At 42.0% G+C, this 22,285-nt stretch overlaps 1 long non-coding RNA gene across 1 annotated transcript in view; it reads left to right on the top strand.

The window, feature by feature from the left end:
- The window catches only part of LOC144247000 (uncharacterized), a 708,772-nt gene that overhangs the window by 497,529 nt on the left and 188,958 nt on the right, over nucleotides 1-22,285 (top strand). The window lies entirely within an intron of this gene.

Here is a 22,285-nt window from a genome sequence, read left to right as displayed (position 1 = left end):
TAGCAAAACTCTCTGTACTCACCAACAAGAAAAATAGGACCAAATAGAAAATCTACTTTTAGGTGACTTTGAATTTCAAACCCATTGCTCATGTCAGGCATTATTCCTTAAAACAGCACTGCAGAATAATCCCAGATTGTCCATAATTCCTCTACACCTGTCCCTGAATAGTGCTTAGCCTGCCTCAGAGCCTGAAATTCTTGGAAAATAGTAAAGTTCTTTTTTTTTCCAGCCTGAGGTTTGTTTAATGAGATAACAAAGAAACAAAGCACCAGCATCAGCCAGAACCAAAGTGTATTATTGTGAAGCAAAGTGTTCACAGCTCCATCTGCTCCACCACTGAACATTAAATATTTTTCTAAAATTCAAAGCAATTAGAAAAAAATTATGAACTTCGATGGTGGCTAAGGCATAATTGCAGTTTTTAACATCATATTTTAAATGCATCCCTATTTCTACAGCACTCAGTGAGCTAAAAATAGCCCAGGAATGGTAAAGACATGCTGAAAATCAGATCTAATTTGGGACAGAATTTATGCACAAACAGATCTGCATACAAGCTTATGGATTCCACCCTGCAAATGTATAGAACCAGACTGAATTTTAATTTCTTGTGTGATTATTATTTTAATGTATCACCTTGTGGTAGTAATCTCCAACATAAATATATTTATTAGGCACGTGGTTGTGGCCTGAACTAAATTCCAATTTGTGAATTAAATTCCAAGTATCCCAAAGCCTGAGGGTGTGATTGCTGTGCCTGAAAAGTGATTTTCTGCAAAATCCAGGTGTGTCCTGACAGCTCTGGGGTGTTGGTGGAGCATGGTGGCCTGTGCAGCTCAGCCAGGAACCCTGGCAGCTCTGAGAGCACAAAGGGCCACAATTAAAGCCAAAATTCAAATGTCACCTCTTGGGGGTAAATAGAATAAAAATGCCCAGAAGCGGAGATGTTTGGTATTGGTTCTAAAGATGTGAATGTATAAAAAAGAAATGACAAAATGTAATAAAGGAAGGAGTGGCAGCATTCCAGGATTTGAAAGGGAGCTACAAGGCAGCTGGAGGAGAGTGTTCATCAAGATCTGGAGTGACAGGACAAGGGAGAAGGGGTTCAAATTGACAGAGAGTGGCTTTAGATGGGATTTTGGGAAGGAATTGTTCCCTGGGAGGGTGGGCAGCCCTGGCACAGGTGCCCAGAGCAGCCCTGGATCCCTGGCAGTGCCCAAGGCCAGGCTGGACAGGGTTTGGAGCAGACTGGGACAGTGGGAGGTGTCCCTGCCATGGCAGGGGTGGCACTGGGTGGGATTTAAGGTCCCTCCCAACCCAAACTCTTCTAAGGAATCATAAAATGAAGGGCTTTTTAATTTTAACACAGAGCATTGTCAGATATACCTATATATATATATAAATATATATATCCTACCCAGATATAATTCAGGTTATATATAGGTATGATTAATCTATGTCTGGGAACATAAAGGCTGCAGCATCGTTTTGGGATGTCTGAGATTTGTAATGCCCATGCTTTGAAATGCTGATAAATATAGAAACCTACAGCGAGGAGAAGGGCTGGAAATGCTGTGGAAAGCCTGAGGGAGAGCTCCAAGGAGCCTTACTGTGGCCTGCACTGCACAGAGGGTTGGAAAACATGACAGTGCATTTCTGCACATAAATACAGCAGATACTCCCAATAGACGAGGATCTCAGAATCATAAAATTGTTTGGGTTAGAAGGGACATTGAAAAACATTTTGTTCCACCCGCAGCCATGGCAGGGACACCTTCCACTGTCCCAGGTTTCTCCAAGCCCTGTCCGGCTTTGGGCACTTCAAGGGATGGGGACAAACAAAAAATACATTTATTAATGTTTTTAATTAACATTTTAATTAACATTTATTAATTTTTTATTAATATAATTTATTGGCCTTAAATTTTCAGGTTAATAAGGTTAATGGTTTAACCATTTATTTATTAACCTTAGATGCATTATTTTTTTCTATGAAAGAATTTATTTCCCTGCTGAGCAGAGCTCCCTGTGAAAGCTGAGCATGTCCTGTTCTCATCATATTTGCAGCTCTGCAGGTGCAGACAAGGCACAGAACTGCTTTTTGGAATTTGTCTGATTTCCAGCACGGGGCTGTGGATGGGCTGGGCCAGTGCTGAGCTGCTCCAGTGAGCGTCTCCAGCAGTTCAGGGTGCTGAAAGCTGCTCCTGCACCTGCACTAAGTGCTGGAAATTGCCTGAATTGAGGACTGCTGAGCAAATTGGCAAGAGCTGAAAGCACAGGTAGAGTTTGGGGGCGTGAAGAACTCTCCAGAATGAGCAAGAAAATTGGGACGGATCAGCTGGATCCGCTGGCTTTGTAAAGTCGCCCTCTCCCGTGGAGTTGCCTTGCAAAGGCAGAATTGAGATTTTTTCCATGCAAAGGCAGCAGCCCCTGCTCTGGCTGCTCTCTCCGAGCATTTCGGGGGTCTCCTTCTCGCAGCTCATTCTGGGATGAGAGGATCTGTTCTGTTCTCACTCTGCTGTCCCTCAGCAGCCCCTGCAGGGGTAAAGCCTGCTCACCTCCAGCTGGGCTGGGGGAACACCCTGGGCTTCTGCTAAAACCAGCACTAACAGCAAACCCACACTGCTTTGCACTGGAGGTTGATCCAGCTCTTGGCTTTAGGGGGAATAAATAAGGTCAGAGCGTCTGCCTGCATAATCCATAAAACACATTTTGGGTGAAACCAGATTGAAGGTGTGGAGTAGCAAAACATCCAGGATCCAATAGTCATAAAAGATACAACCTTCCTGTAACTCTGCCCACCTTCCCAAGCTGGATTTCTGCACGGGTATCTAATTACGTGGCTCTTCATTCACCTCTCCAACCTTCCATCACTGAGGAGTCAATTGAGAGGCTGCCATTAAATGCAAAGTATGGTTCTCATTATCTCTACAGGTACAGACACACATCTATCTCTCCCCAGCCTCATTCTCTGCTGCTTGTTTATCTCCTGTATCGCTTTCTTTCTGCTCTTGCTTCCCTGTTTTACTTAAAAAGTAAAATGCAAAGAGCAGCTACTCTGTTATCCTGAGCCTTTGTCTGGGATCTGAATCAATGGAGCCCTGCTGGGCTGCTGCCTCTTCCACCACAACACCAATAACACAAATAACACAAATAACAATCACCCTGATCCTATCTCCTCACCCCTGCCTCAAGAAGAGGACACTTAGGAGCCAGTTGCATCACAGCAATAAACATGAGGGATCAGATAGCAAATCTTCAAAGATACATCAATAACATATTTCAAATCACAGCTGCTCCTGCAGGGTTACAGCAACAGGAACTGCTGGGGAAGAGGAGTGCTCTGAAAATATCCATCATCTTTTACTGTCTGTGTAAATGTTTTGAAGATAGGCTGTAAACCAGCATTAAGTTTACAATAAATTTCGAGGCTCCTAACCCATTACAAAGTGCCAAATGCCAGCGTTCATCCGCCGAGGCACCGGGCTGCTGGGTTTGGAAAGCTTTTAAGCTTCCTTCCCCAAACAACAGCACTGCATTTCACTTTATTTCACTTTATCCCATGATTTTCACTGGCTGCCCAGTGACAGGCTGGGTTGGGAGAAGCAGGGAAGTCAGAAAAACAAAACTGCAGGAAAAATGTCAGACGCTGAGTGGAGTGAGTGAAGCAACAAATATTTGTAGTTCTAAGCTGTATTAAAGAAAGCAACTGAAAAATTAAATTTTAAAATACTTTTGCGTGAATATCTCCTCATGAAGAGTGGGAGATATGTGACAGAGCAGATAATTTGCCTTTCCTGAATGATTTAGAAGCGAAGGAAATGCAGATATACTTCCCCTTAGAGAAGCTGAGCCCTCTCTCATGCTGTTCCCTTGGCAGTCTTAGCCAAGGTTCACAAGGCTGTGCTGAAGGAAGCCAAGAAAGATCAAGGAGCTCATCCAGGTAATTCTATCACAGGTTTTTCCCTCTGGAGGACAAGGTTTGGGGGATAAACTACAGGATAAACTTCAGACCAGCTTTATGCTCTCCAACTCCTGGATTCCCCAGGTGTTTTTCAAGGAAGAGAGTTCTGCACACTCCAACTGTGGCTCTTTTGCTGTTATTTATTAGTGTTCCTTTGGTGTTATTTATTAGTGTCCTCCACCTTCTGCTGAGAAGCAATTCTTGTCTTTGGGAAGGATGAACTCATTCCTTCAGCTGGTAAGGACATATTCCCTGGAAATCCTCACTTTCAGAGCACATCCCTTCCCCACACAGCCTGGGAGAGCTTGGGGAGCTCACAGGCAGGAGCTGGGGCACGAGATCCATCTTTAGTGGGACTAATTGTGTCTTTTATTCTTTATTTTTGTGCCATTTTTCAAAACCTCAGCAGACACTGCCCTCTGTGTCTTTGCAAATGTGGGCAGGCATACAAAGAGCTAATTAAAAGCAAACAGCTCTGTATTTAAGGAAGTTTAAGCTAATGGGTGTTTTAATCAGCTTTCCCAATATTGTCCCTGCAAGGTTGTGCTTTTTAGGATGGGATGGGCCAGGAGTGAATCCCAGTGACTGTGGGGATTATGGAATCAGAGAATAGTTTGGGTTGGAAGGGACCTTAAAGATCATCTCAATTCCAACCTCCCTGGGGTTTACAAACCAGCTTCATGGGGAATTATATTTACAGCAAGCCCAGGGAGAGCGATTCAGGGGCTTGTGTGGACACCAAACTTGTGAGCCACAGTTGGATAATTGACAATTCTGTGCATTTTGGCATCCAGCGACCCCCTGCTCTGCTTTGTGGCTTTGGCCTGCAGAGAGCAGAGATCCAAGGTTCTGAGGTGAGCTTAGAAAATGCAAATGAGACATTTGCCCATGAAAGGTTTTGCTGCCCTCTAAACCCTCATTGAAATCTCTGCTCATTTAGAAAGTCCAAGTTCTCATTATCTTGGCCATGCAAGGAGGAGGAGTGGATGGAAGAGGGGATGTGTTGGATTGCAGCAGGAGTAGCAGATCTGGGAGCACAGGTGGGGCAGAAATCACTGAAAACCCCTAATTTCTCTTTCTGTTGCTGCTCTTGCCCAATGGAGAGGACTCAGCCAGCCCTGTCCAGTTTGGCAGAGATATTCCATGAGCTTTCTCCCTGCTGCTGAGAAATGAACACCTTTACCAGTGAAAAATATTGGAAAAATTAATCTTTCCTGCACATCACTTTCCCCCCTTTGTCAAAGCTTCCCTATAAATCTATGTTTTTTTTTAGGCTGGGTTTTTTCTGGAGCAATGTTTACATGCTTGCCACTGAAAAATATGAATAACTGAGCCCAACCAGAAGCTCTCCAGCTTTCCCTGAATCAGCCTGGAATGCACCTGACCAGGATGTTGAAGGAAAATCTCCCATCTGTCCTCAGACCCCAAATCCATGGGCTGGGGTGCAGCTCCAGCCCCTCCCACCCTCCATCTCCTGGCCTTGGCACCCACCCTGCTCCCTGCTAGGAAATTCAGGGTCATTCTCCAGAACAGCTTGGTTTGAGCACTACTGGCTCTTGCTGCCTCCACCACCATCCAAAATTTCTTCTGCTCTCTCTGGTGGCTGCTTCCAGGCAGTGGAACAAGTTCAGCTGTGCCTAAACTTCGCTCTCTGTTCTTTCTGCAATTAATCACTCCAGCATTAGGATGTGGAGTGATCCCAGGAGGGTTGGGGATTCCCCTTTTTAGGGTATCACACCTTTCCCATTTTCCCTGGAGGTGAAAGGGCCCAGCACTGGTCAGAGAAAAGCCTCAATATTTCAGACTGGACACACCACATTTCCAAAATCAGTAGATAAATTCCCAGAAGATTTACTGGAATTTAAACTACCCTCATAATGAACTGCTTGATCCTAGAAGGTATGAATTTCTCTTTTGTGTTCCAGAAACTTTTTGTTTGATTCAGGGAGCAAGTTTTGCACTTGGAGCTTGATTCAAAAGTCTGCTGAAATTAATAAGCAGCTTTCTGTTGACCTTAGCAAGCTTTGGATTAGGCTTTGTGTGAAAAGCAGTCCACTGACTTAACCAAGAAATATTTATAAAGTTAAAGCCAAAGGAGACTTACAAAAGAAAAATCTCCCATTTCATGTAGCAGCAGTTTTAGTGCCGAAAATATAATAAAAAATCCTGCAACATTTTTCTCTTTATCATCATCTTTACAGGCTTCATGAACCTCATCTAAAAGGTGCTCTAGGTAAAAAGTATTATCATTTTGATGAATGCCAGCCCTTTGACACGAGGAAGAAGCCTTTTATTCTCTGACAATGTCCCTGCCAAGCTAAGTAGAAGATGTAGGCAGAAAGCTGAGGGGAAACCCTGATGCTGATGAATCAGAGCTCCCTGCTGAGCAGCAGCCTGATGATCCCCACCATCTAAACAGTTTAGGACTTTTTCAGCAGGTTCAAGAATCAAGTTTGCCTTTTTGTCAGGTTCTGAAAGGCTCCAGGCTGAACCTGCCCCCGGCTCCTGGCAGAAGGAAGGAAATCTGTTTGCCATGTGTGGCTCTCCCTGGGTTTCCACTCCCAGCCCTTGGAGCACAGATCCTTTGGGATCCTGCGGGAAGCTGTCATCACCCGGAGCTGCTGCTGCTGGGTGGGGAGTGAAGCTGCAGACACGGAGCTCTCAGGAGCTGGGAACTTGCAGAGCTCCTCAAGACCTCCAAAAGTCACTCAGAAAAGTCTCTTTTGATTAAGCTCTCACACTCACAGTTGCGACCGGGAACCTCATAAGATGGGAAAGCTGGACAGGACAGAATGCACATCCAACCAATATGGTTAATGCAACGTTCTCCCTTTATTCATGATAAGATGGCAGTTTTTATATACACTTCTATATAGTTTACAGTTTACAAAGGCACTCTGATTGGCAAGCTAACATTGTTTACCTTTGCCTTAAGGTGATCAGTATTTTCACACTGCAGCTCTACCCTAATTCACACTCAGCTCATTACTTTGTAGTTACCTTAACATCATTTCTAACTGCGCCACAAATAAATTCTTACTGTGTCAAAGGCTCCTAGGCCCCACCAAAGCTGCTCATCAGGGGCCCAGTCTGAGGGGTAGCTCAATTCTCAATCCAGACATAAATCATGCCCTCTCTCTCTCAGAAATTCTGCAACACACAGTGCTTTATATTCCCCATGAACTGGAAATACAGCAAGGATGATCCCTGCTTTAATTTCGGTTGACCTTTTTGCATAGTGTGGACATTCATGACATCCAGGAAAAGGACAATATTGAGAAATATTAATCTGTGTGTTAAAACAGCCATAAAAGCCACACACACCACTTAGGTTTGATTTTTCACTCTGATTTTTGGTTAGCTACATTTTTTTTGTTCACATTCAGTTCTATCCCTATAGAAAATAAATTGTTCAGTTGTTTGTGACAGATTATTTGTAGCAGTATAGAGCCTGAAAGCTTTTACATCAAACTGGGGATTCGCTATGCCAGGCACTGAATAAACTAATTTTTCTATGAGGTAAACCTTAAATGTAGAGTCAAGTCAGAGAGAAAATCAGTTCCCATCCTATGTGTGCCTTGTCTTTACACAATATAGAATTGAGAATGGATTGGGTTGGAAGGGATCTCAAAACTCATTCCATTCCACCCCTGCCACTACCCCAGGTTGGTCCGACCTGGCCTTGGGCACTTCCAGGGATCCAGGGGCAGCCCCAGCTGCTCTGGGCACCTGTGCCAGGGCTACCCATCCTCACAGGGAAGAATTTCTTTAAAATCTACTCTAAACCTACATATTGCCATTAAATAACATAAATCCCAATGGATTCTTGGTTTTCCCCATGAGGAGTAGAAGCTGTCCCAGTCAGAAAAGTTTCCACTCTAAACAGGAGTTAAAATATTTCAACTGTCCGCTCCAAATGTGTCAAACCCCTGTGAGATGGGAAGCAAAGATCCAAGGCACTGAATTTTCTAATATCAAACATCCCTGCAATTTAGAACAGATTTTCTATTAAAAATATGTGGAAATCACTTTTCTATGCAGTGGTAATTGCCGATAACCAAACTTCTGGTCAACCAGAAAAAATTGTGAAAAGTCACAAAACTAGATCCACCTCTGTGCTTGGTTCCACATCCAATCCCTTTCTGCCTGGAGTGCCTCTTGGCAGAGCTGGGTGTTGTTTCCAGCAGTGTGGATTTCCCTGGGCTGCCAAGCCCAGTGCATATTACAGTTTGTTCTTAAATATTTTGGCTGCTCTCTCCGTGTTCCTCGTTTCATCCCCAGTTCAGTGACGTGCCACACGCACTGTATTATTACTGACTTTAAAGCACACAACAAGATCAAGCCTTGAGAGGAGAGGAAAGTGGAAAATTGGCAGGAGAAATCACTTCTGCCTTCAGAGGCAGTGGCAGAAGCAGCTGCTGAGTGCATATTGTGCAAGGAGAAGCAATTGGAAGGGAAACTAATACAGGGATCACACAAAATCTGCAGAATTTGAGGAGCAAGGTACATCCAGTGGCCAGCTGCTGCTGAAAGCACAAACTAGAGCTGACAAGGTGAGGGAAGAAAGAGAGAGAGCTGAACACAAATGACTTCGTGTGAGGAACGTTTGCAATGCCAAAAGTGGGGATATTTGGAAATTGATTATCAAAAGATAAGAGTGTGTGAGCTTTACAAAGGCACTGTGGGTACAAACAGGAATCTCTGGCGTGGAATTGTGTTGCAAAAGAGAATTTGCAGGAGGTGATGGCTTCAAACTTCAAAGTCAAGGACAAAGACAAGGAAGGATGGGACCAATTACAGGCATCAAGAAAAGCTCATTAGAAGGGCTTGGCTGTACACAGCAGTGTTTAAATCTGAGGGTTTGGCTTAGGGAACACTTGGTGGTTGAGCTTCAAAGAGCTCTTGGATCTTCTGAGAGGTTTGGGTGCAGTCACTGTGCCTGTGCATCACCAGCACCGTGGAGCACAAACAATTCCATCCATGATAAAAGAGAAGTATCTGCCCCAAGATTTGGGATATCTCTACAAATATCTGCTTTGAATGGGTCCATTCCACCTTTTGCAGCCTCCCAGTGGGAATCCCAGGAATCCAACCACGGGATGGGCTCTCTAACCAAAGCAGGTGCCCTAAATGGCTGCTCAGCATCCCCAAAATTGCCAAATATGGGATTGATTGGAGACCCCTGAGGCAAAACATCAGGATATTGGTTATTCCACAGGGAAGCACAAGCACAACATGAGGGGATCAGTCCAGACCCAAAGCTGGTCATATTCCCACTAAAACAAATGGGGAAAGTGTAGGCAAAATATCTGCCCCCACAAAATCAATGTGTTGTCCACATTGCTCACACTAATTTCTTGTAAAAATGCTTTAAAGAGCTTATTTCTGCACCCTCCAAATTCTTAAAGTCTAATCAGAGACACCAGGATTTAAATACTATATAAAAACCTAATAAAAAAATGTCTTGCCATGATTAAGTTACAGGTGTAGCAAATAATAAACTTGCAAATGTAGCAGGGAAAAAAAGCCAGCCAAATATTGTAAAGTATTTTCTTCATGGTTTCTAATAATCCTTCCAGAAGCTCAACATGTTTACTTACCAAATATTCATTAGCTAATATTTGTACAGTGCCTTGGAAATGAAAAGCACTAAATATGTGCTAATTATAATTATAATTACTTATTATTATCAAGCTCTTCCTTCTCTTTGTTCTGTGTGACTGTGTCTAGGAGGAGGCACAGAGGTTGCTCCCCTGGAAGCACCTTGGCCTCTTTCAGGATGGAATTAAAAGCTTTTGTGTCTTTCCCTTTCCTTTTCCTTTTCCTTTTCCTTTTCCTTTTCCTTTTCCTTTTCCTTTTCCTTTTCCTTTTCCTTTTCCTTTTCCTTTTCCTTTTCCTTTTCCTTTTCCTTTTCCTTTTCCTTCTCCTTCTCCTTCTCCTTCTCCTTCTCCTTCTCCTTCTCCTTCTCCTTCTCCTTCTCCTGGCACCAGCTTAATGAGCTAAACCTCATATTTTTAATTTTTATATTCATTTGTGCTTAAAGAAAGAGGCCAGACCAACTGTGCAGGAAAACAAAGCTTTTTTGCAGGATGGGGAGAGGTCAGAGAGTTTTTTCCGAGATTCAGGAAAACTCTGAAAGCCTGGGAGGAGAATTCCCTTCCTGCACTCAGGTACAGCCAGTGTCACTCATTTCACTGCTGGAATTCTGGCATTTATCTGGGATTTCATTCTTTATTTTTTATTATTAAAGGATAATAAAAATAAAATCTCACTGCATACACATGTGGAGCACTTCTGTCTTGTCTGGCGTGGAGTGACAGCAGAGCAACACTTCCCATAAATAACTTTCCAAAGGAGCTGCTAATTATTAATGCAGAGAATTCCAAAAAAGGAGGAAAACAGCATTTCCCAGAAAGAACTTTTCCTGAGAGTGCCATTAAGGCAATCAGCCTGCAAAGCCCACAGTGAGTTGTAAGGAAACCTTTCCCCTTGTTCCTTCTCTGCTGAGAATTTTTGGGGTTTTTTTGGGTGTATCTCCCCAAAACAGCACCAGGGGAAGCAGCAGGATTCTGGTGACCTGGCAACATGTGGAAAGGGAGGTTTGGCCAATAAATATATTTTGTAGAAACTCAGCAAACATATTTGAATTAAAAAAAAAAATAGACATTTGCCGTTCATTCAACATCTCATTTCCAGTGTTTCAGTGTTAAATATTTTCACTAAGTGTATTTTTCATTAATACTTGTATATTTTCAATGAAAACAATGATCAAGATTACTTTTAAGCACAATCCTACTTTTAAAATCAAGTGTTAAGTTATGGTGGCATCACCTTGAGGCATTTAACATCCACAAGACCTGCAGAGGTAAAAATCTATTTATGAACTTGAGATTGAGGAGAAAATAAAAAAGAGGTTGTGGGGAAAATAAACTGAACACACAGAGCTGAGATTACAGGAAATTAAATAATAGGAGTGTCTGTTACTTTGATAATCTGGAGTGTTTTAGTCTGGCTTTCCAACCAAAGCAGAATTTCCAAACGAGGCAGTGGGAACTGGCTTTATGCTCTCTGTACTTGAAGGGTTTAAACACTCTATTTGCAAGACACTTGTTGTTACTTTATTTGCTGTAGGTGGATGAATTCTGAGTGTTTTGCAGGAAAAAAGGTCCCTGCTGGTTGCTGGGTTTTGTCAGGTTGGGAGAGACGAAATTTCTATTTTCTGCTGTTCTTGGGAGACCTCACTGAGTGAAAAAAAAAAAAAAAAAATAAAAAAAAACAGCTTTCACCCTTTACAAAGTGATTTCTCTTATTAATATTTCACAAGGCAGGTCAGAGGATTATGAACCTCCTCTTGCTGTGGTATTGAACAAATATTTTAAGAAGCCTGGTGGTTTTGCCAAACAGAACATAAACTGATGGATGGCTTAATCTGAGCCCAGCTGGGGCAAGGGAGGAAAACAGAACCACACTGAGGTGGGTGGAATGATGTAACAGAGAGCAAATGGATGGAGAAATCTGGGAAACCCAGAGGGAATCCTTGCTTTTAGATAAATACTGTGGAAAGGAAATGGAAAACCTGTAAATATTAGCCCAAAAACCTGGAAATCTTTCTTGGCAGTGTCTGAGGAGTCTTATTCAGAATAAATGAGGCATTAAAGTATTGTGTGAATGGTAACTCTCCTGTTTTCTCCAGAACTCAGATGTTTCTCTTTTTTTTATCATATTTAGCTGCTGGATGATGTTTTCCATGTGGGTAGGGGAGTCCAAAGAAGCAAATCCAAGGGTTTCTGTCATTCTCAAGACAGTTTTTTTGGCAGAGGAGGTGCCTCCTTTACTTTTTGATCCATAATTGGCAATAATTAGGAAAAAGATCTTGGGAGAAAAAGTCTTAAAGGGAGACTTAATACAGGTAAGAGACACACAAGGAAAAGAAAGCAAAAACAAAAAATGAGTTTGTTTGGTTTTTTTTCCTGTCTTGCAATACATAAAGGAGAAGCAGCAAGGACATACAGCAGGGATATTGCCAGAGGAATTTAATATAAATTAAAAAAAGAAGCTTTGTTACAGGTGCAGCTTTACCTGAGGTGGGTTTTGAATTGGTCATCCCAGAATTTCTTGTGGATAATACAATGCCCTTTGAAAAAGAGCAGTTTTAGCAGAGAAATGGTAAGTCAGAGATCCTGGCTACACAGGAAAGGCTAAGAAAATTAATTTCAACCTCACTGCCAGCAAGAAAAAAGAAGAGTCCATAATAACTTAATTAAGTGGTTATAAATAAATGATGAGGAAAGTGTACATGATCAGTCATTTTGGTGCCAATGTTTTTATCACATTGGCACCAAAACTCCAGTGGGAAAAGTGCCTTCCATCCAGGCACCTGAAGCAGTGAAAGGGAAATATAAAAAATTCAGAGCAACTGAATTGAAAGCATCTGTCTCTCTGCATGGACCTTTGACAGTTGTCACAACTCCTTGTGTTTCCTTCCAAAACTAAAACCCCTCTGTAGAAGAGCTTTTTCCATGATCCTCATGGTGAGAACCAAATTTGTCTTGTATGAAAATCAGAATTATCCAATCCAAGGGAAGTAAGAAGATGGAGAGATATTTGAAGAGCAGGTTGAAATGTTACTGATTTTTTTTTTCCCCTTGAGATTCTGGGGTATTTTGGTGTATTGTTCCACCTGACCTAGGCAAGCAGACCATGAATTATTACATTTAGGGGAAAAAACCCTCATGAAACTCTATAAAAATTTTGCAGGTGGAAATGACAGGCACAAATTATGCCCTGAGAGGCTCCCTGGAACAGAGAATGGGCAGAATTAAAGGAATAAAGTGGGGATTTATTAAAAGGCCTCAAAGGATGCACCTTGGGCAGCACAAGAGCCTGGCTGTGGCTACACCCAAGGAGGACTCAGAGTCACGAGTTCTCACACTTTTATAAGTTTTAGTCATTTTCCATATTGGGTTCATTGTCCAATTCCAGTTCCAGGTGATGCAGTCCCACCCTCCCAGGTTGCTTTCCTCCATTCCCTGTTTGCACTTTTTGGGCTGAAGCTGCAGCAGTGTCCTTGGTTCTGGGGCTGGTTCAGGATTGTTCTGTGTGCCTGAGCTGTGAGGAGAGCTGCTGGCACTTTATCTGGAGTTCAGAGTCACACCAGTGCAGTGCAGAACTGGGAAATATGAAAGCTCAAACTGAGAGCATCACAGCCATGTGGGAAGTGGTCACTTTGTCATCACATCAGACACTTGGGTCCCAAAACTCTCGGGTCCCCAAACTCTCCTTCAGGTGCTGGAGTTGTGTCGGAACTCAAAATGTCCCTCAGACATTTTTGGATGTTCCAGGCCCAGGTCAGAAGCATTTGAGGCCCTGGCAGGCAGCTGCAAACAGCTGTGATTTTGGGTTTGAACCATGGAATGATTTACCAATCTTGCAGGGAGAACAAGAAGTCACAAAAGTTTAGATATTAGAGTAGAAGTAGTCACAAAGTATAGGGAAGAATTTCTGAGTGCTGTACAGGGGTTTTGGTTTTGTACATGGGGGTCAGAGGTTTTAAGATGAATTTGGGATTTGGGCCTGCCCTGTCCTCCCTCTTTCTCCTTCCTTACCTCCATGTTCTTGGTGATGTTGGCACTCCCAGATTGGTTTAGAGTAGAAAGGCACCATTTAATATAGGTAATAGGCATTGGGGAAAACTGTGAACATGTAACACGTAATGTACCATAGAAAAGATAGAAAATCACCATTTAATATAGGTAATAGGCATTGGGGAAAAACTGTAACCATGTAACACGTAATGTACCATATAAAAGATATAAAATCACCATTTAATATAGGTAATAGGCATTGGGAAAAACTGTAAACATGTAACACGTAATGTACCATATAAAAGATAGAAAATCACCATTTAATATAGGTAATAGGCATTGGGGAAAACTGTAACCATGTCACACGTAATGTCCCATATCAAAGACAGCAGCAGCCCTGGCGGGGAGAGAAGAAGCAGTCGGGGTCAGAGAGGATGTCAGGGTGTGTGTGTGCCTCTGCCTGAGCTGTGAGCAAACCACAGCAGCCCCAGGAGAAAATCTTTGAGATAACTTGCAATAAACTGCCTTGAGACCAGACAACAGAAGAATACTGAGTCTTTCTTTGGAAGCTCGGGTTGGAGGAGAGACTTTTCCAGCACACGGAGCCACCCTGATCCAGGGTGAGTTCCGGCAAGGTTGGAGAGAGGTTCCAGCAGCTCATCCCCAGCAGTCCTGGCCCTGCCCTGATTTCACCTCAGCTCCAGTCCCTGCCTTCCAGGGAATGCTTTCCTCCATGGAAACCACTCTCTCATCCTCACAGAATCTCCACATTTGATGGGCAGGGCTGAGCAGGAATCGGGAGCACCACAGGGATCATGTCCTGCCATGGGAATCCCAGACTGAGGGAGGACCAGCAAGGTCAGCACAGAGCATCCCACACTCAAAGGATGGAAAGAAAAGGAATCAGCCCTGTCCCTCCTCCTTGCCAGCAGAGCATCCCTGCACAGGGCACTTTCTGTCCCTCTCACACCCAGGTTCAAAGGCTCAGCTGAAAAACCAGGAGCCAGCACGGAAATGGAGCAGATTAGAGAGCGGGAGCTGTGCAGGAATGGTTTTATCTGTTCTCTAAATGGCAAGTTAAAGATTCCCAGCCACCAGCTTCACTCAAAGAAGCAATTATTGGAACTGCACTGCCTCCCCTGGCTGCTCTGAGCTGACCAGTCCAAGGATACTGAGCCTTAGGATAAGGAATTACACACTGGATTTGGAAGAGATGAAATACCTCCCATTCAGCCACTTCTGTGCCTTTAAAAGTGTTGCTTAACAATTAAAAGAAGCCCGTGTTTCCTGATTTTCTCTATTTCTACAGGATTAAAAAGGTAGCTTGGGGACTCCTGTAAAATTCCGCTCAGTTGGTCCTTGGCAAAATAAGGAAAAAAAAGAAATGTCATTAATTGATAAAATTTAATCTAAAATTCATGCAGAAAGTTGATTTGTTCTCTAGATGAGGTCCTATTTCTGAAGCCTCCAGTAAAAATGAGTAACTGCAGCTCAGCTCATCTTTATTTCATTGAGTTCTGCCTGGACTGTCTCACTGCACTACTTTTAGTTGTATGGACTTGTCCTTCTCAGTGCACAGCAGTACTCAGCAAAATTTTTATTTTCTAAGGGAAATTGTGCTTTCCTGACCTGGCAGCTGACCTTCCTGAGCTTCCAGCCACACCTCTAGAAACCATTTAGTGATGGTTTCACCCTTGGGGGAAAAGTCAGCAGCAATGAGGTCACTTGTCTTTTGATTTGAGAATCAGAAAATCATAGATTGTTTTAAATTTTAAAGTGGCACCTTTGTCACTGTCTCTCAGAGGACTTCTTGGATGTGGGTGTATTTGAGGTCACAGAAACCTGGGTTTTGGTGACTTCTGAGTTGTTATACCAGTGATTCTTTGGACTTCTTGTTTGGGCTTCTGAAGCCCAGAGGTACTACAGCTGAGTTTAGTTGGTCTTTGAAGAAAATTGAAACAAATCCAATAAAAATGATTGTGAATCTGGTCCATCCATTCAGAAATGTGCTGTTTGGAGTGGGGATTTTTGTTGAGTTTTGGTGGGGGTTTTTTGGTTGCTTTAGATTTTTAATTTTTTTTTTTACAGATTAAGATTCAAAACCATTAACGCAAGTCTGGCTGTTTATGCAATGCTCTAAACTGAGCTGCCAGACCAAGACAGCATGGATTCTAACAGGAAAGAAAAAGGCAGGGCTTACAGGATTTCACTGTTGCCCACCCAACTCACTCCTCTCTGTTTGGATCAATTTTGTTTTCCCCTGTGACTGTCCATCATAAGTTGAGAGCGAATCCATCGCCCTTGACACCTTGGGTTGCACTGGGGTGAGGATCCCCTGCAGCTGGAGCCAGAATCCCATTTTTCCCACCAGCTGCTCCTTCCCAAAGCCCAGCCTGGCCTGCTTTCCCCAGGAGCTGCCGAGCTGCTGGAGCTCACCCAGGTTGGGGGTGGCTCCGTGTGCTGGAAAAGTCTCTCCTCCTTTCCAAAAAAAAAGCTCAGCAGTCTTCTGTTGTCCAGTCTCAAGGCAGTTTATTGCAAGTTATCTCAAAGATTTTCTCCTGGGGCTGCTGTGGTTTGCTCACAGCTCAGGCAGAGGCACACACACACCCTGACATCCTCTCTGACCCCGACTGCTTCTTCTCTCCCACCCAGGGCTGCTGCATGTTTTACATGTTTACAGTTTTTTGCAATGCCTGTTACCTATATTAAATGGTGATTTTCTATCTTTTATATGGTACATTACGTGTTACATATTTACAGATTTTCCCCAATGCCTATTGCCTATATTAAATGGTGATTTTCTATCTTTTATATGGTACATTACGTGTTCCATGTTTGCAGTTTTTCCACAATGCCTATTACCTATATTAAATGGTGCCTTTCTACTCTAAACCAATCTGGGAGTGCCAACATCACCAAGAACATGGAGGTGAGGAAGGAGAAAGAGGGAGGACAGGGCAGGCCCAAATCCCAAATCCATCTTAAAACCTCTGACCCCCATGTACAAAATCAAACCCCCCTGTACAGCACTCACAAATTCTTCCCTTTACTTTGTGACTACTTCTACTCTAATATCTAAACTTTTGTGACTTCTTGTTCTCCCTGCAAGGTTGGTAAATCATTCCATGTTCAAACCCAAAATCACAGCTGTTTGCAGCTGCCTGCCAGGGTCTCAAATGCTTCTGTCCTGGGTCCAGAACATCCAAAAATGTCTGAGGGACATTTTGAGTTCCCACACCCATCCTCTCCCTCTCTCAGCTCTAAATCTCCTGCCAGGCTGGAGCAGCACTGCCCAAGGGTTGAGTTGGGATCAGGGTATTTTGTCTTGAGCAGAACAAAACGTGTTGAGATGGGCTTTTCCTTTTGGCTGCCCAGCAGACCTCATTCATTTTGCTTTTGCAGAGGTGCTCTGTAAAGACTGGGAAAGTAATTTAAGGCTCCTGCGACTTCTTTTGTGTGCAGTTGGAAAGGGAAAGAATTGACTTGTGCAAACAAAGGGAATGAGCTACGTGGTGCTCCCCTCACACCCCTGCCTCTCTTTCCTGCTCTCTTTCCTCCCTGTTCTCTTTGTCTCAATTTTATCTGTTTGGGTGTTCTCATGTTTAATCTCCAAATCGAAAAATAAATGGCAAAACAGGGTCACTTCCAGGGGGATTAATGCTCCTTCCAGGGAGGTTTCCTCTTGTTCTTTCCAAGTGTTATTGACTGACTTAACCACAGCTCTGTTTGGATTTAAGTGCCAGGGGAGGTTTGTTATAATCCTCCTTCTCTCCATCTTTTTGATGGGCAACTCCTAAAAACATTCCCATAAAAAGGTTATTTCCTGCTTTTCCACTGGAAGGGCTACACAGCAGGTTTGTAGCTGAAAGAGCAAGGCAAAAAAAAAAAAAAGCTCTGATGTGGCAGGATTTCCTTCCATGGGGTTCCATTGGCTGGCAAGCAGATCTGGTATTACTCCTTCACTGTGAGTCCTAAATTCCACTGTAAATATGAATATTTGTAAGGATTTTTAGTCAGAACAAAGAGCAAATGAATTAAAAATGAGCTGCTGCCAAGCAATCCAAATTGGAGCCCAACCCAGGCAGTGTACACATGGACACAGTTGGAATTCAGCTCACTAAAGCTCACAGATCTTGGAAATAAAATTCACTGATTATCACTTCACCTGTGTTCAAAAAGACATCCAAAGTATTTCTGAAAGTGAAGCTGATTTCCTGATTCTGATATAAATATTAGAGCACAGATTACATCTCCCTTTCAGAGATTTTTCACTGACCCATTCTGTAATTTCTAAGATATAAATAAAACATGTAAATAAAACATTAAAATAAATTAATAAAATAAATATATAAACAAATATATACATAAATGTATAAATAAATATATAAATAAAATATATAGAGACCTTGCAAAAATGCTAAATTATTGAGACCTATTCAATGTATGTGACAACGATAATATGAAATGAAATTACATATTTGTCCAGCAGGTTGTGACATAAAGGAACAAATTATATGTAAGGACAGCAATCACATTTAGCCCTTGATAAACACAGATCTGACAGTTTTCTTATCTATTTTTCCCCCTGAGGTTTAACAGGAAAATGAGGATGTTTTTTTGGATGCCTTGCCCTTATCTGAAATGTGTCAGGTAGAGCTGAAGACAAAAAAATGTTTCCCACCACATTTCTGCCCCTTTGGTGGCTGAACTTCAGGGACAGCCAAGATTCCTAGAAAATAATAAATAATAACTCACAATTCCATGGCTCTCTTCCAATGCTCGCTACAATTAGCACAAAAGAATTATTATCCCTGTTTAATCCATGTGGGAACTCAGACCAGAAATCTCAGATCTTTCTATATGAACTAATTAGTCTGAAATGAATCATTATGTGCAGGGATTTATAGACATCTACATTCATACATATAATTATTATAAATATTTTGGTTGAAATGTTCCACATTGGTTTTGCACAGAGTTGAATCCAGTTTGCAGCGGTTTCCCTGGGAAACCCTGACTTTCATTTGCTTTTCTTTGGATTCTCCTGGTTCAAAGACAACATCATGAACTGAAGAAATCTCTCCAGGATCATTTCCAAGCTGCCTTTTCCTTTCCACTTCCTACCACAGGTGACCTGGATTATCAGAGATGCCTCAAATCCTTAATTTCAGGATGCAGGTGTTTCTTTTTTGGAGCTCACTTATTAATATCAGCACACTGAAGATGAAAGGGAGACATGTCATATTTTCATTTTCTGTTTATTTTTTTTTTGGCTCATTTTCCCAAGAGTTCATCCAACTTGGGAGTTGCCTGATTCAAAATAATTCACAGCCCCCTGCCTGAAAGGGACACACTCAGGTAGGAGGAACAAAGGATTAAGAATAAAGAAGGTGTATAAAATCCATTTCCTTTTATTTTAATTAATTGGCATAAAATTTATGTAGAGTTTAAAGACTGAAGCAATGTAATGTGCCAGAATTAATAGATGCAATCAGATAATTACTGCCTCTTAATGAATATTAGGATATCAAATATTCAGGCCTAGAAGTTCACTTTGTTTCTTTCATCCTCTTGTAACATTTTAATTTTGGCTGTGTGTAAACTCGGTGAAATGCAGTGAGGCTGGGAGGCAGATTTGGGATATCACCCTGAAATCTGAGCAAGATTTAGGGGAGAATTGAGGAGCTGCAGGAATTTGTTCTCCTGTCTGCAGAGATTCCAGCCCCACTTTTTATGATAGAGCAAATGCTTGCCTCTGATCCTCGACCACCAAGATATTTTAAGTTCATCCTCAAGTCACCTGGAAAACCAATTTATTTATTCTTATATATATATATATATATATATATATATATATATTTATTTATTTATTTATTTATTTATTTATTCTTCTATATCTATAAAATATATATCTAAGAATAAATATATTAAGTATATATGAAAAATTTCAATATCCATTAAAAATAAATATGTGTCTTGAGCCTGCTTTAGCCTCTGCCTCAGGGCTCAGTGCAATTTTTCTGGTAATTTGTCACAATTCTCACCCTGTGCCTTATTAAGGCTCTAATTAATCCTCCTTTCCAGTCCAAAAAAATCTTTACATAACTGGTTTTCAGCTCTCAACTCTACATACAAAAGACCCCCATAATGACTTTGCACAGCTCAAAATTGGACTTTCTTAAAATTACAGAACTAAAATTATTTGCAGGAGAAATGTAACGTTTATTCTCCCGGTGTGAGTGCAACATCATTTCCTCCACTATGAATTTGCATTAGTAATTAACAGTTTTATGTGTTTAAACTGCTTAAACAGAGCAGATCTATGGTTACCAACTTCTGGGTAAGCAGCGTGGAGGTTTTATTAACTTATAATTATCAAATTTGTTTTACCCATTTTTTCAGTCAATTTACCACTGAAGAATTCATGAATAATAGAAGAAGAACAGGAATAATCTCAGCTTCTCCTTGAATTCTGTTCTTCAGCTGGGTTTCAACCACTGGATTGCAGACTACAAAGGGTGAAAATAGGAACCAAAGTCACAGAGTCTCAGAATGTCTTGATATTATGGGATAATTCTCCTTTTCCTTCTTCTCACCTATCTTTTATTCATCCTCTTAGACTCAACAAAGAAAAGAAAGAGGAGGAAAAGGAGTAAAACATAGAAGAAGCTGGGATGAGAAGAAGAAAGCCAAAATTTAGTGTTGTCCTGGCTAAAATGAGCATGGCAGTAAGGAAATATTGATATATCCATTTCTTGGCCTTTCACTTGGTCCTGTTACACTACAGAAGTCAGACTGGGAGGGCTAAAATATCCAGGGGGTCACATTCAGAGAATTCCTTCTCTGGCTCAAAGTCTGGCACCAAATTTTAGCCATCACTCCTCCCTGCTGATGAACAACCAGCTTGGACAGTGGCATTCCAGTAAAATATCAGATATCTAGGCATAATTACATCCATTCCTTGGCTACTTGTAATTTAAAAAAAATACCTGTCTAAGGAATCCCAGCATTTACATTCCAACTGCTCAGTGAAAGGGATGGGATCTGAGGGGTGTCCACAACCACCTGCAGATTTTGTTCCCTATTTTCCTGTTTTCTGGCTGACCCCTGCAGGCTAAGTAAATGCAATCAGTGTATCTGATCCAGGAGATTTTGCCAACAATCTCATCACATGCAGAGAAATGAAGATTTCCAGCACACAGGACATTTGCTGTCTGGCCCTTTGGATGTTTTTTTGGCTGTAACACCCAGTGGATGAGACCAGCTGGGGAATATCACCTCAAACCTTTTTTCCTTCATCCCTTCTGAGCACCTGAGCTTTTCTTCCAGCGTATCCTGAGACCATTTCAGTGCCACCATCCCACAGAGTGGCACCAGGGATAATCCAGTTAATCAGCAGGAGGGAAATTCTGAAGAACTGGTTCTTGATTCCATCACTCACCCATAATCCCACAATCCCTTCTCCCATCTTTGACAGGCACCATGACATCCACATTTTACTAATTCACTTCGAACCCCAAAGGAATGTGAGTGTTTGATGAATCCTTAATTGCCCGTGGGTGAGATTTGGCAAGAGTGGCAGTTCAATCCTAGGACAGAAGAACAACTTTGTCATCCTCCCCTTTTTTAGGGTGTGAAACATTCAGAATTATGCTGATTCTTTCTGTAAATGATTACAATGATTGTCTCCTGTGACAACAAGACATGATTGATCTGAAAGAATGACTGTGTAGATGAAAAAGGTGCAGAAGGAGGAAAAAAGGGATTGAAATTAGCAATATTGTGTTCTGTGGGTGCTAAATAATTGGAGAGAAACCCACCAGGCATTAAAACCGTGGGGTAATTTTGGTTGAAAGGGACCTTGGGGTCTTCTGGTCCATCCCAACCACACAGAGAAGGGCCAGCTTGAGTTTGGGCTGAATTCTGATCATTTTTAGCTGCAGAATGCTCACATCCCCTCGAGGCAGCCTGTCCTAGTGCACAATACCTTCATTGCAAAGGTTGTTTTCCCCCTAATATTTAACAAGCATTTCCCTGTGGCTTTTTTTGGCTTCCCTTTGGGTCTGTGCCTCCGAGAAAGGAACCTGCCCTTGTGCTCTGGTGTCACTCACCAGGCTGCTGGGCCAAGCATTCCTTGTCTTCTGCAAGAAACTCAAACTGGGGCACTCAGGAGCTGCCACCAAGGGCAGGTGCAAAAAATTGCCACTCAAAAAATGACCACTGGCTGCTCCTACAGAACATGAACCTGCCAGGTTTTACCTTAAAAGGGATGGAAAAGAGGAACAGTCCATGAAAAAGAGATTTCCCCAAATATTGAGTATTTGGGAAAAAGGAATACTGTAAGGAAAAAGGAGGAAAAGAGGAAAGAAGTATAAGAAACACCCTTTTATACTTCCAGAAACTTATAATTCTCACTGACATTTGTGATGACTATCTCAACTTTTCTTGTCTGAACTTTGTACCCTTGAAACATTCGATAAACCGAGTTTAGCAATTTTCCTTCAGCGAGAGGGAGGTTGTGTCATAACACAATGTTATATAACGATTAAAACCTTGGGAGGAAAAAAAAATACATGGAAACTGGAAAGAGCCCAGCTTTCAGCTGCATCCTTGGAGCTTATCTATAACGAACACAGAGCTGTAATAAAAATGAACTGGATGGGGATGCATGAGTAAGCTCTTCAGATGTAACAAACTGACTTGTGAAAAGAGGAAAATACAGTGGTGCTCAGGA

This window comes from Lonchura striata, chromosome 12 (genome assembly GCF_046129695.1).
Source record: "Lonchura striata isolate bLonStr1 chromosome 12, bLonStr1.mat, whole genome shotgun sequence".
Lineage (NCBI taxonomy): Eukaryota > Metazoa > Chordata > Aves > Passeriformes > Estrildidae > Lonchura > Lonchura striata.
This window is presented reverse-complemented; position numbering and strand designations above follow the sequence as displayed.